Source organism: Odocoileus virginianus, chromosome 4 (genome assembly GCF_023699985.2).
Source record: "Odocoileus virginianus isolate 20LAN1187 ecotype Illinois chromosome 4, Ovbor_1.2, whole genome shotgun sequence".
NCBI classification, from domain to species: Eukaryota; Metazoa; Chordata; class Mammalia; order Artiodactyla; family Cervidae; genus Odocoileus; species Odocoileus virginianus.
Window position 1 is genome coordinate 21,299,553 of NC_069677.1, and position 14,164 is coordinate 21,313,716.

The 14,164-nt window shown below is 48.8% G+C and overlaps 1 protein-coding gene and 1 long non-coding RNA gene across 6 annotated transcripts in view; one reads left to right on the forward strand and one right to left on the reverse strand.

Moving 5' to 3' along the window:
* Positions 1-10,556, reverse strand: part of LPP (LIM domain containing preferred translocation partner in lipoma) — a 719,231-nt gene extending 708,675 nt beyond the window's left edge. For 3 of the 4 annotated variants that reach the window (XM_070466247.1, XM_070466252.1, XM_070466251.1), the window contains exon 1: positions 10,468-10,556. The gene's annotated coding sequence lies outside the window, so the exon portion shown is untranslated. Of the gene's footprint in view, positions 1-10,293; positions 10,356-10,467 lie in introns of those variants that run through there. The other variant, XM_070466248.1, reaches the window with a different exon arrangement.
* An 85-nt stretch (positions 10,557-10,641) lies between these two features.
* LOC110122553 (uncharacterized) lies at positions 10,642-11,618 on the forward strand. 2 transcript variants are annotated; one of them, XR_011487247.1, is made up of 2 exons: positions 10,642-10,725; positions 11,018-11,618. It is a non-coding gene; the product is annotated as an uncharacterized lncRNA (long non-coding RNA). The 2 variants fall into 2 exon arrangements; XR_011487248.1 differs by having other exon boundaries at positions 10,646-10,720.
* Positions 11,619-14,164: the final 2,546 nt, after the last annotated feature.

The window sequence follows — 14,164 nt, forward strand, 5'->3', positions numbered from 1 at the left end:
CGACAGTCCATGGGGTCGCAAAGAGTCAGACACCACTGAAGCAACTTAGCACAGAGTACAGCACGTGCACTTTCTCACCTACTCACGTCATTTCCTCTTGCTCAATGATCCTCTCCTCCTCTGTCTCACTAGACAAATCCCCATTCATCCTTGAAGGCTCCATCAAACAACACTCTTTTTATCTGTGAAGTTTCCCCAGAGTCCCTAGAGTTAGTCACCGCTCAATTAGAGCCACCAGATATTTTCTGCAGATCCTTTTACGTCCTCTCTTGAGTTCTGGAGACAGGGGTGGCAGGGCATTCATGTTTCCATCCCCTAAACCCAGACTAGAGTTTCACTCATTCAAACAGGTACACCTGGCATCTGGTGTGGAATGAATGAACACACAAATGCACCAAACCAATGGACAGAGGGATCCTGAGGGTCCCATCCAGCTGTCATTACTGGCACCCTCCTAATCTCCAAGGGAAATTACTGCGGCCAAGAAGGGAAATCCAGTTTGGAAACAACCAGAATACAGGAAAACTGACCTGACTTTCACCTCATTCTAAGAAAAGGTCTCCCCACCCTCCAGGTCACTGCAGAGTTTGCCTTTCCCACGCGTCAGGGCACACCCTGCCCTTGGGTAGCAACTCCCTCTTCCAGTTCCTGAAAATGACTGGTTTTCATACCAAACAAGACAGAAGCTCTAGGTGCCAACTGTTTTTCAGGTTTTTGTGTTCTTCCTGGGAATTAAACAAGAAGCATTTTCTCTGGAAATTCATTAGAAGAGTAAGTATAGGTTACTCTCATGACCTCTTGGCACAGCACTTGGTACCACACTAGGCTTTCACAGTGACACCTACAGATCTTCATGAAGGCGGGCTACTGGATGGAAAATAATAGATTAAAAAACCCAGCTAAAATACATATATGGGGAATCCTCTGGAGATCCCATGGTTAGGACTTCAAGCTTCCACTGCAGGGGCTCTGGGTTCAATTCATGATCAGGGATCTAAGATCCCTGGAGTGGCATGGCCAAAAATAAAAAATAAATAAAATACACACATGGACAGAGATTCGATCTTATCTCTTAACTATAAGTAGCCAGAGCAATTTTAGCTGCCCCATGGAATCTTGGACTAAGCCTTTCTGTCCCTCAATGTTTAATCCAAGGCCCAGGCCTCCCAACAAGCTGTTACACACCTCCAGAGACCTGCAATAGTCCATCCATACCACTCTCCTGGCACTTCCTTATATTCTAAACAGGTATCAACACATTTTTATCAACCTTAATAAACTCGAACTGCCTACAAGTTAGACTTGCCCTTCAAATATCCTCAAACGTAACCTTTATAAAACTAGTTCACTGAACAAGCATTTCTTGAGCATATAGCATCTCTTCTGACAAAAACATTTCTTGGCGTTTTACTTTAGGCCTACCCTTATACATACTACTTATACACCCCTACTCAGTACTAACAACCTTCAATCAGAGCACCTCTGAGAGTGAAATACTCTTACTACACCAGGATACAGGCATACCAGGGATGTCCTGGGAAAACCAGAAAGCATGGTCCCTCCACCTCTGAAGCAAGCACTCTTGCTACAGTCCTTTTTACAGACAGGAAACTAACATTAAGGGCAGGATTCCCTTAGAGTTCAAAAAGTGGTCTCCTAGGAACTTCCTTGGTGGTCCAGTGGCTAAGAGTCAGTATTCCCAATGCAGGGTACCCGGGTTAGATCCCTGGTGAGGGAACTAGATCCCACATGCTGCAAGAAAGAGTTTGCCTGTCAAAGCTAAAGATTCCACATGCTGTGATGAAGATCAAAGATCCTACCTGCCAAAACTAAGGGCCAGTGCAGCCAAATAAATATGTTAAAACAAACAAACAATAAAGCAGGCTCCTAAAAATGCCAAGGAACGGGCAGTACACATGCCCACAACCATCTGCGAATGGGGTAGGTACCTCTCGCTCCTGGAGCTGTGGGCACCATGGCAACAGAGCTGTTGGTTGATGGCCTGAGTGACTAAGGAATGCTGACCGTGGCTATGTCGGGAAAAGTGCCCGCAGTGGGGATGGAAGGAGGCCAAAGCACACTTCAGGATTCAGGTGAACCTGAGGGAAACAGCCCTGCCCTGTCACGCCCCTCTTGCTTACCTGCCCCATGAGAGGTTCCCACACAAGTTGCTGGGACGGCCTGGGGCGGCCCCTCAGCACCAGCCTTCCCTGTGAACTACAGGGGGCTTTGATGAGAGGACTGACGAGAGCAATGCCTGCAGGAGCAGCGGAGCACAAACACCGCACCAACCAAACCCAACAGAGCCCGGACCCCGGCGGGGCCTCGGTCTCCGTCCCCACAAGAGGAGCTGCCGCACATATGCAATGCCTGGTCAGGAGGCTGGTCATGTTCCAGCTTCTCCCTCGAGAAAAACAAGCAGACGCGCAGAGCCAAACCCAGGAACCTACAGGCCCGCAACTGCTTCCGCTGTAACGGACTCTTTCACCAAAAGACTGGATGTGAAGCCGGCAGCAGACGGCCAAGGGGTCACGGCGGTGATGAAGCAAGGTTGGCCCGGGAAAGCAGGCCACCTACGTGTGGACCACCATCAAGGAGAACGCCTGGGTCATCCTCAGCAGCATCTGGGACTTGATCCGAAAGAACAAGTACCGCCCAGATTTGCAGAGACCGCCATCCCATGCTGCCAGAAGTCTGTGATGGTGAAGACAAAGTGGACCTGCCCCACCAAGAGGTCCTAAGTGATCCCCTTCCGCAAAGCAACAGGTATCAGCTCATGATACCTGTGCGTGCTCAGTTGTGTCTTTGTGATCCTTTGGACTGTAGCCCACCAGGCTCCTCTGTCCACGGGATTTCCCAGGCAAGAATACTGCAGCCGGTTGCCATTTCCTTCTCCAGGGGATCTTCCCAATCCAGGAATCCAATTGGAGTGTCCTGAGTCTCCTGCATTGCAGGAGGTTTCTTCACCTGATGAGCCATCAGGAAAGCCCCTGATTTTTCTCAAATTAAAAAAGTTAAATAAAAATAAATTTAAAAAGTGAGAGAGACTGGGATGGTCACAGTGGAGAAGAAGAGACAATGGACAACCATTCACTGGTAACAAACCATCTCTCTGTGCAGCTTGGAAGTGCCTGTGAATGTCTGTGGCACTCACCCCACTTTGCAACCTGACATTTGTCAACAGTGGTACCCTCATGAACAAGATGTCTAAAAATGAGTAAGTCAGTACACCAAATGGCCTGTCACTTCCCCAGGGAATCACCCTCCATTAAGTAGCACAGCTAAGACTTGAACCTGCAGCTCCCAAGTCTAAATCCCAAGGAGGACAAGGTACCATTCCTGTGGGCTAGACACTTCAATGGGCACCAAAAATTAGCCACATGTATCAAGAAGCCACCTACCAATGCAGGAGACAGAAGAGACTTAGGCTCAATCCCTGGGTCAGGAAGATCCCCTGGAGTATAAAATGGCAACCCACTCCAGAACTCTTGCCTGAAAAATTCCATGGACAGAGGAGCCTGGTACAGTCAAGGGGATCACAAAGAGTTATACTCGACTGAGTGACTGACCATGCACCCACTTCACAGTCACATTACACACTACACAACCATTTAGCACTGGGGTAGATCATTCGATCTATAATCAAAGGTAACTGAAGCTCAGGGATGTTCTGGAACTTGCTTAAGATTATAGGGCTAATGAGTGGCTCAAACACAGGTCTTGGTTTTCTTACCCCCAAAACCAAGTTGGTGATAGTACTGCTGAAATGATAGCATCTGAAGCCCAGACCCTCAGACCCCTCTGGGACCTCCAACCAGATTCTCAGTTGCCTTCCGAAGGCACGGACACAGCAACTACTATTACTAATTAGCAATGAAATAGTAACAGTTTCTCACCTGAGCACAGGGCTTGCACAGGACTTTCACATCAATTATCTCCTGCTCACCAGCAAAAGTGAATTAAGGAGCAGGGCAGGAGCTTTAGCTAGGGATCTGATTCTCACACTACCACTTAAGCATCCCAGCGGAGGTTCTTCACCGCTGAACTTTTGCCCACGCTCTGGGAGACAAGATTGATCCTGTCGACCCATCTCTTGGATGGCAATTGGGAGCTAAGTAATAAAAACAACCATAAAACACATTCACCACATAAAAAGTACTCCGAAGGCTGTGAAATGCTAATGGTCCTATGAGATGGGCTGTGATAGACAGATTTAAGACAGAAAGAAAAAAGAGCAGGATCTACCCTGTAAGGGATCTAATACTGGCAGCCTGAAAACCTTTAGGCAAGCAAAAATAAGTAGAAACAGAAAAGGAATGAGAGTGGTGACAGTCCCAGACAAGGAACCTTGAATTTATCATGGAGTCAGAAGCTTGGTTCTTGCAAACAAGAATGGCAGAAAAATAAATCCCCAAACCACAAGGACACCAAAACTGAACTCTCTGAACCACTTTGTTTTCTAAGTGCAAAGAACAAAGTTCAAGCCCAGTAACAAGGATCTCCAAGTTATAGTCCCTCCCAAATTCTCCCAAGCAAAGCCCCTGGGGCTGCAAGCGGGGTGGGGGTGGAATGGAGAAGGAATGTGTCCAGCCAGGCTCAGCAGAAAGAGAATCAAAAACACCCTTGAAAGAAAGAAGACAGGAAAGAGAGTAAGGGCCACGCCCAGCTCCTGCTCAGCTGACAAGGGTGTGGCTGAGCACTTCCGTCCTTTCCCTGGGGCCTCAGTTTCCTTACTTGCAAAAGGAGGAATAGGGTCCCTCTGGCCATCAAGACTCCACTCCTGACTTCTAAGGCATGAGCTGCATGCCATCCTGCCACTTCTGCTGCCTACAAGCTTTAGTGTCTATAACACAGTTGTTTCAGTCAAGGCTGATAAGCTGGCAAATAATTAGAAGAACAAGAATGGGAACTAAGCTCCCTGATAAGATTCTAACAGCAAACAACTTTTTCCCTCTCTGCTGACCTGACGCAGACCCAGCATTTCCCGACCGGGAATATTTCAGCAGCCTCCTAAGTGGTGTCCCCATCTCTGGCCCTGACCTGCTCTGACTCTGCCACCGGGGTTCTCTGAAACACAGATCTAACAACACCCTCATTTGCTCAAAGAGTAACAAAAGCCCTCCTGATCCCCACCCACCACCACCACCACCACTGCCATCATCTTTAGCTCATCATCCCAGCCCTTTTACCCTCTATGCCTCCCTGGCTGGGGCAGCATCAGCACACAAGTGAAAAGTCTGCTGGCCCAGGGAAACTCTCAACTATAATCCCATTGAGGCCCCGATAAAGTGAGTGCTGAGTAAAAATCTGAGGAAGAACCCGGACGGTGGTGATTTTGTGAAACAAAATTCATATTTTATGGCAAGAGAAATGTAAACATAGAAATTCTTCTCTGCTCTTTGGCCTTCTCTCTCCCCCCATGTGCACCATGCTTCTGCATTCTGCCTCAACCAGACCTCCCCCATTGGCAGGAATACGTGCTCAACCATAAAGAGCAACATTCTCCTAGCACCAAGGAGACAACTCCTTACAAGATAACATTCCTTCTTGATCTGGTAAGGTTTCACATGACCCACCAGGATGATGCTTAGATCTGGATTAACTGTCGATAATACATCATGTGACATACAGCCCTCTGTCTCAAAAAACTTAGAAAACTGAGCCTTGATTTCTAATTGGAGAAGGAAATGGCAACCCACTCCAGTATTGTTGCGTGGAGAATTCCATGGACAGAGGACTTCTAATGGGCGAAACAGTTCTCAGAACTTTCTGAGATGCTCTTTCAAGTTATAATCGTCAAATTTGACTCAAATGAAATTTTCCAGTCATTTCTGAGATCGACTGATTAATTTTTCATCCACAATTTGCACTTTTCCTTCTGTGGAAAAAGAAGAAAGTGTTGAAGAGGCTGTAGATCAGGCAAAGGTTCAAAACTCGGCCATTTCACTTAGTGGTTGCGTAACCTTACTTATGGCTTCCCTAGTAGCTCACTGGTAAAGAATAGGCCTGCTAATGCAAAAGACGCAGAAAAAGCAAGTTCAATCCAGGGCTGAACTCTCCAGGTTGAACTGGAAGATCCCCTGGAGAAGGGGTTGGGAAGATCCCCTGGAGAAGGCAATGGCAACCCCCTCCAGTATTCTTGCCTGGGAAATCTCATGGACAGAGGAGCCTGGTGGTCTACAGTCCATGGGGCTGCAAGAGTCAAACACAACTTAGCAACTAAACAACAACAAATCTTATTTGGCCACACTCATTTACTCATCTGCAAAATGAGATTGATAATCACAAAACCTACTTTGATGAATCGGTATGAGAATTATCTAAGTACATAGTAAGTATGCAAAATTTTTATATATTATTATTAAGAAAGATCAAAAAACACGTGTTTTCTAGCCTCAGTTCTGTGGTTTACCAGTTTCCAAGCATGAATCCCGTTAACCCATGGCCAGCCACCTAGCCTATTTGTAGAAAGTCAGGAGAGGTGAAGTCCTCATCAATTTATCAGTGTCCTTTTCCCATTTCTGTGACTTGCCTTAAGAAGCCACCACCATTTTCCTCCACACATCTAAGCCACCTACAACAGACTCCCACATCACACTTCCGTTTCTTCTTCCCTTCTCCACCTCTGCTTCACACACACCTTTAAGACCGTGAATTTCCAGCCAGATAGGAGCTTTGTGCATGCACCACAACTTTGCTTTCCCTTTCCTCACCTCTTCCAACTCACTTCTTCCAGCTGGGTGCAGCCTTCCAATGCTGAATTCCAAGAAAAGTCCCCACCCATCCATGCACAAGCTGAGCTAGGACTCCTAAATACTGCCCTGGATCAAAGTCTCAGCTCCATTCAGCAGTAGGAGTAAAGGTCGCTCAGTCATGTCCGACTCTTTACGATCCCATGGACTGTAGCCTGCCAGGCTTCTCTGTCCACGGAATTCTTCAGGCAAGAATACTGGAGTGGTGTGCCATTCCCTTCTCCAGGGGATTGTCCTGACCCAAGGACTGAACCTGGGTCTCCTGCATTACAGGCAGATTCTTTACCTGCTGAGCCACCAGGAAGCCCACCAGCTCCACTCAACCAGTTACCAAATGTGTTACTCATCTTCCTGTGGTTACTATTCCAATTACCTAATCCCACAGATGCTTCCAGAGCCCTTACCTGGCCTTATTTTTATGTGAATCTCTAGAGAACCCTTTAATGGCCCCTACAACTCACAAGATAGATTTATATCTGCTTACCAAAAAATGAAAAGTCCTCCCATTTCTCCATTTCCCACCACTCCGTTCCTGCTGGCCATTCAAACTTAGGCCTTCTTCCCTACATCTGTTGGCATACGCCTAACAGGTTCATCTCTGTCTTTTTTCCACTTCAGCAACTCCTATTTGGCCCTAAAGGCTCTCTTTAGGCACCACTCCTTCTGGTAGCTTCCCTGAGGTTGAACCACTTCAGTGCAACCGAAACATACCCCTAGAACAGCACCAGACACACACACACACACACACACACACACACACACGTGCTCCCCCAGAACAGGGACCATGTGCTCCTAATCTTTGTATTCCTAGGGTCAGCCAGTTCCTGCTTCAGAGCAGGTAGGCTTCAGAACCCATGTGCCTCATCCATTGCTCCTCTCCTTTTGGTGTAAAAATAGCAATGTGCTCCATCCTCTCTTTTTATTATGTTACCTGGCATCTTCTATCCCCCTGCCCATTTTCTATTTAATGCATTATATCTCTCGGCTAACAGAGCCTCCAAGTCATTGTGGGTTACACTCTGCCCTTGGTCAAAACCCCCAAAATAGTTCTGAAATTAAATTCAATCTGACTCTTCCTATTCCCAATTAACCCGTGCTAGTTCCACCACAGGGTAGTCACATGTTAACACCCAGAGTCAAAGTTCTGGGCTGTTATTTTGAGTTCATTTCTAATTAACTGGATGACCTTAGGCAAGAGATAAAATTGAGATGATAGGGTCACCAGGCCCAATTCTCAGGGGATTTTTGAGATTCAAATGGAATATTTGATGGGAAACTTTTATAAAGTGCAAAGCACTGTACATTCATAAAGGGTATGATTAACAAATTTTATCAGCTCTAAGCTATCAATGGTAAGATACACCGTTATCAACTTAGGACGAAGATCTGCTCAACTATGACACATCTGTGATTATAAGACAACCCAATGTCACTGATATAAAATGTGAAAAAGTGTACTTTTTCTGATGAAATACAAGTTATCTGTCTCAATAAAATAAAGGATCTGCCATAAAATTTTCACATTTGCCAATGGCATATAGTAAGTAGTAGTATGTATGGAGTAAATGAGCACTCACTCACTGATAATTCTTAGGCCAGATTATTGCCTCTCTCACTGGAATGGGCAGCAGAGGATTACCCAGTGCCAATTCCTCCCCTCTCGCTCCTGTCCCAGCCTGCTCAAAACCCTCAAATGATGACTTCAAGTCATATCCATGCCTGGCATTTTTAAGGACCTTCATAATGAAGCCTCCTCTCCCATCAACCACTGTCTGGAACTGACTGTTCACTGGAATATGTCCCTCCAAGAAGGGTCCTACTCTGTCAGTCCCGATCATAGTAACCAGCTCAATAGCTGTTTCTCCTCCTGCCAATCCTCAAAGCCAGGTCCAGGCCCACCCACTGTGTAGGTGGAGCATGACCCTGGGGGGCTGCCTGACCCAAGGGCTCCAGGTTTGCACCCTCACTATTCAGACAGCTAACCCCAACTACTTATTTTTTACCTAGCATCTATACTCTAGGTTTTAAAGCCTGGGTGCTGAGGTTGGAAGACTGCCTTGCAACCTTTTGACGGACCCTGGTACAGACAAAGACCCTGAAGGAAGAAGGCTGGTCATGGGATACAAAGAACCCTACTGAGAGTTCTGGCCTTCCACCAGCTACCAAAATTTATTGTAGACTTTAGAACTGGCACCCACCTTCTCTGGGCCTTTATTTATGTTTCCCTATCTGTAACAGCAAGGAGGGTGAGGAAGGAGGGGAGGGGAGCTGGAGGGAAGAGGGTTTTAGCTGCTTTTTCTCTTTCCACTTAAAGGCTCTCTTAAAATGCTCTTGTTCAAATGCTCAGAGGTAGGCCATTAAGTCACTAACACTTTAGTGAGAATGAGGTTTATTGGGAAGCAAGCAATTTAGAAAGGGGGGTAGGAGACAGAAAGATAGAGGGGATTGGATACAAAGTTAAATGAGTCTGGTACTAGAAAAGAAGCTCAAAGGCTAAAGTAAATTTTTGCATTTTGTGTTCAGGGTGAGCAGGCAGTGGATCACTGAGAAGGGAAGGGAAGCCAGAAACATCCTTCAGCTCCCCCAGCACCCCAAAGTCCCAAAGACACCCCTCTGTCCAAGTGCACTCAACCACAGTTCCACTGATTACCCCATCTTAGGTACCCACGCTGCCCCACCCCATGCCCCCAGCACGGTAAGTTACCACTTCATCTCCAGTGTCCACACTTGAGTCTTCCCTGCCTCTGCAGGTCCCAACGACACATGCCCTCGTTCCTTGTCCCCTAGTCTCTGACTTCAGAAAACCGCCCCCATCCTTCAAAAGCCTCCGATCCTCCGTGAAGGACCAGGAGATCAAACTCCAGTCTCCGAGCCCCGCCCCACGCCCTTACCCAGGACTTAGCACCTTCTGCCTGGGGTCAGGTTTGGGTCTTCGGTGGACTGAACGCTTCCTGAGGGCAGAGTCTGGGCCCTAAACGCCTCTGGACCCAATAACCCAGCACAGGGGGGCACACAGTGAGTGCTGGAGAACTGCTTGGAGGAAAGGAACCAGGAGTCGGGAGCCATTGATTTTAGTTACGGCTCTGCCTCTAGTGAGCGACTTTGGGGAGACTCGGCTCTCTAGGCCTCAGTTACCCCAGCTGGGAAATGGGGGAACTTGATGCCTGGGTTCCTAGGCCCCTTCCCCAGTGACAACTGTGATTCCGCGAAAGCGCAGAGCTGCTGGGTGTGGCCCCGCCCCCTGGGAGTCCTGAAAAGCCCGGGCAGGGGGCGCGCAGGGAAGGCCTCCAAGCCCGCCCAGCCCCCGGTCGAGGCTTCCCCAAAATCTCGGGGTCCCCCTCCCCCACGCGTGCACCCCGTGATCGCGCCGCGGCCGGCACTTCCGCACCGCGGGCCCTGCGGCCCGGGCCGGGCGCGCGCTCGGTGCCCTGCGCCCGGCTGTCCTGCCACCCCGGAGGCGCTCGCGCCGGGGAGGGCTGGGGGTTCCCGAGGCGCCCGCGGGCGGAGGGTGAGGGGAAGGAAGGAGGATTTGCAACAATACCTCGGGGAGGAGGCGGCCGGGGCAGCGGCGGCGGCGGCGGCGGCTGGAGGCGGAGGCAGCGGCGAAGGAGGAGGTGCCCGGGCACTCCCCCTCCCATTGTCCCCAGCCCCGGCCAGGCCCGGCCCCGCGCCCCGCACCGCGCCCCGCGCCCCGGGCCGCGCAGCCAGCCCTTACCTTGCAGCGGCCGGCTGTCCCCCGCTCGCTAAAGCTACTTATCCCGGGAAAGCTCGCGCGGGGCCCGGGAGCGAACCCACAGACAAAAAGTGAAACTTCGGCAAGGCTGGAGCGGCTGCTGGTTGGTGCCTTTCCCCCTCCTTCCTCCCGCCGTCCCCACCCCCTCCCCTCGGTCTCCCGTGCGGTGCCCTGAGAGCTGGAGGCTGACGTCAGGGGCCTGAATTCCTGACTTTGCCTGCACGCATTTGTCCATGTAAGGTATGGGAAGGCGGGTGCCCGCGGGGCCGCGGCGCTCGCCGCCGGGGGAGGGGGCGCCCACCTCGGGGGCCGTGGCCCGGCCCCCAAGGTGGGTGCACCGAGGGCGGTGGATTTCCTGGGAGGAAGAGAAGGCGACGCCGGGAATGCGGGGAGCTTGCCGGGGAGGAAGGGAAAGAGGGAGGTGTGGAGCCTTTGCCTGCCCTGGAGGAAGAGGAAGGAGACGTGGAAGGAGGAAGCTGCCGGGGCGAGGGGGCTACTGAAAAAAAATGAGGGAACCTGCGTCCACTGTTAGGGCGCCACACTAGGGGGTTGAGTCTGGGTAGACGAGCTCTGCCGTGGAATCCCCCTGCAAGATCTTGCTCGTGAGCCCCGCCCCGGATTCCCAGCAAGGTTCAAACGTCCTGGATGTCGGAACTGGCCCCGACCAACTTCCAGCCCGTCCACTTCACACGGGAAATCTGAAGCTCTCGGAAGAGAAACGACTCGTACAAGGTCATGCCCGCCACAGATCCCGGCGCGGGAGCCGGATGCTCAGTCTCCCAGCTATGTTCCTGTCTGCAGGCAGGGGCCCGACTCCCTCCTTCCTGCGGACCAGTCAGCGGGGCTGGACGTCAGACGGCAACGCGGACCACCCTGGGAAGAGATTCGGAGCTTCCCCGGGGCCCCTACGCGGTCCGTTCCTGGAAAGTTCTGATTGCCAGTGAACCCTGCATAGCCATGCTGATCAGTTACTTCAAGGCAACTCCCTCCATCCAGTGCTGAAATAAACGAACCCCTGGAATTTACTTCACAGCCCTATCCAGAACCCCAGACCTTGTGCTTATAGCTTCAAAAAATAAATAAATCTACGAACTGGGTGAATTAGTTGAATAAAGGCAAGACTGTTCTTGGAAGGTTTGTGTAGGACTTTTTCTCTGGTATTTGTAAATGTGAGCACCATGTGAGGGGGCTATAATGTGCGTCAGCCATTGCCTGGAAGGCACGCCAAGGCTGGAGACTCGTTTCCTTATACTTCTGTCCTGCTTCCTGAAGTCTAAACCAATCATTCCTCACCCCAGTACATCGTAAAAGCACTTTCTCCCAGGTTTATAAGATCTTTCTAAAACAAACTGTAGTCCTTCTTTGACATTTGAGGTAAAAAGTCAGGCAAAATAACTTACCCAACCCAGAAACAGCAAGCAATTTGAACCCACCTCTGGTGTCAAGGTCCGCTGACTGATCCCATGATTATTCCACCGAAGGAGGAGGCCCTGATCTCCTAATTCATATTAATAAATGTTGAGAGTACACCATGAGTTACTAATTCATGAAATCTCCAAAACTTGGTTCTTTTGAGATTTGGTGTGACTTTATTTTTTTTAACCAAGAATTAAACAAATGCAGAAACACATATTTTTGCACTTAACCATTTATCAGGCATATTCTTTGGGCAAAGTCTTTGACTTCACACATTTCTGTTTCCAAATTAATCTCTCTTGCTCTCAATTTCTCATCTATTCATACAAAAAATATGAAAATAGAGAAATTCAATAATTAAATATTTTTCTCTTTGCAACTGGTATAGTTTGAAATAGGAAATGTGAGTTCCTAAAGACATTTTGTTCTGGGGCTTAAAAAGATTATTCTCTTACACCGCAATTCACTTCTTCTATGCTCAACATTTCAGCAAACCCACATTCTAAGTGGTACTGTTTAATATGAAAAACTCCTGGTATCACACAAAGTAAGAATGGATTCACCCATTCCCCTTTGGTTATAACGGCACTTGACCAGCATTTCTTTTTTTTTTTTCCTTCTCCAGTAACCCACTTATAAAGAATAATAGGGTTCTAATGAGGATTAATAAGATTTAATAAGGTATAATTAGAGCCATTCATTTCCTTCATCATACACATTGTAAGAGTGCTGTGTTAGATCCAGAAATGCTCCTAATTATGTTGAAACTGTTGTATGAGTGTGTTAGGGAAGACCACTGTGTCACCCCTCCTGAAATATTTATGAAATGCTCAGGTGGGCCTGGTGTTAGCACAAGTATTGTATAAAGTTAATCGCAAAGGATAATTTCTACTCAGGAGGCACTCACCAGGAGTGTCAGAGGCAAAGTCATAAATTGGATGCTTGGCAAACCACGTGCAGTCTTGTCAACAGTGCAAACTCAAATCAAAAGCCTCATTTTCGTGTGCTGATCTGATTTCTTTTGTATTCACACTTCTCTCAACAACCCTATTAAAACCTGCTGCGTGCAGGGACTTGGGGAAGAAGGGAAGGCTGTATAAAGCTACAGACACAATTCTGGAGAAATAGAGGATGAATTCAGAGACAAAAAGAAGCACAGAATTTCAGACGGGGCGGAGGATATGTGACCAGAGAATGCACACTGGTGGCCTGAAGCCCTACAGATGCAGTCTCGTAGGTCCAGTGATGGCACAAAAGACTTTGAACAAGGCTAGGCTCTGGTGCCCCCATTTCTTGCGTCCAGGACCATCCCTTTCTCAGAGGCCATTGTGTAGCTCTTGTCAGTCCTTTCTCTGACCTTACATATGCCTGGCAATATTCTAAGGATTTTTCATCCATATTTCACTTAACCCTCACAGAACCCTTCTGAGCTTGGCAGCAGTATTTTCTCTAGCCCAGGAAGATAAAGTAGCCTGCTCTTCACACAGAGCTAGTACATGGCAAGCTGAAATGCCCCTCTGAGCCCAGGCAGCCTGACTCTACCCACCCACTGCTAAGTAACCATCTGGTCAGTCTGAACATTCCAGTGTGCAGAACTCATAATCTGTCACAGCTGACCAAGAGGGTATGGAGAAGCTACTGGAGAAATAGTAACCGGGGCATTAAAGATGGAAAATAAAAAGCAACTTGGTGTGGCCTGTCCTCAGCTTAAAACCCATCAGGCCAAGCTCCTTCATGCGGTTTGTATAGCCCTTCAAGCGTTTTGTCTGCCAGTCCTTAGCTCTCCAGCCAATTGGAGGTCTGGTGGTTTCTGACACCTTAACTGCCCCCACTTACCTGTCTTCTACAGGTTTCTCTCTTCTTCTCCATACACGTGGTCACCCTCACCCAGCTTCTTTAGTTCAGTTCAGTTCAGTTGCTCAGTCATGTCTGACTCCTTGCGACCCCATGAATTGCAGCACGCCAGGCCTCCCTGTCCATCACAAACTCCCAGAGTTTACTCAGACTCATGCCCATCAAGTCGGTGATGCCATCCAGCCATCTCATCCTCTGTCATCCCCTTCTCCTCCTGCCCCCAATCCCTCCCAGCATCAGGGTCTTTTCCAATGAGTCAACTCTTCTCATCAGGTGGCCCAAGTATTGGAGTTTCAGTTTCAGCATCAATCCTTCCAATGAACACCCAGGACTGATCTCCTTTAGGATGGACTGGTTGGATCTCCATGCAGTCCAAGGGACTCTCAAGAGTCTTCTCCAACACCACAGT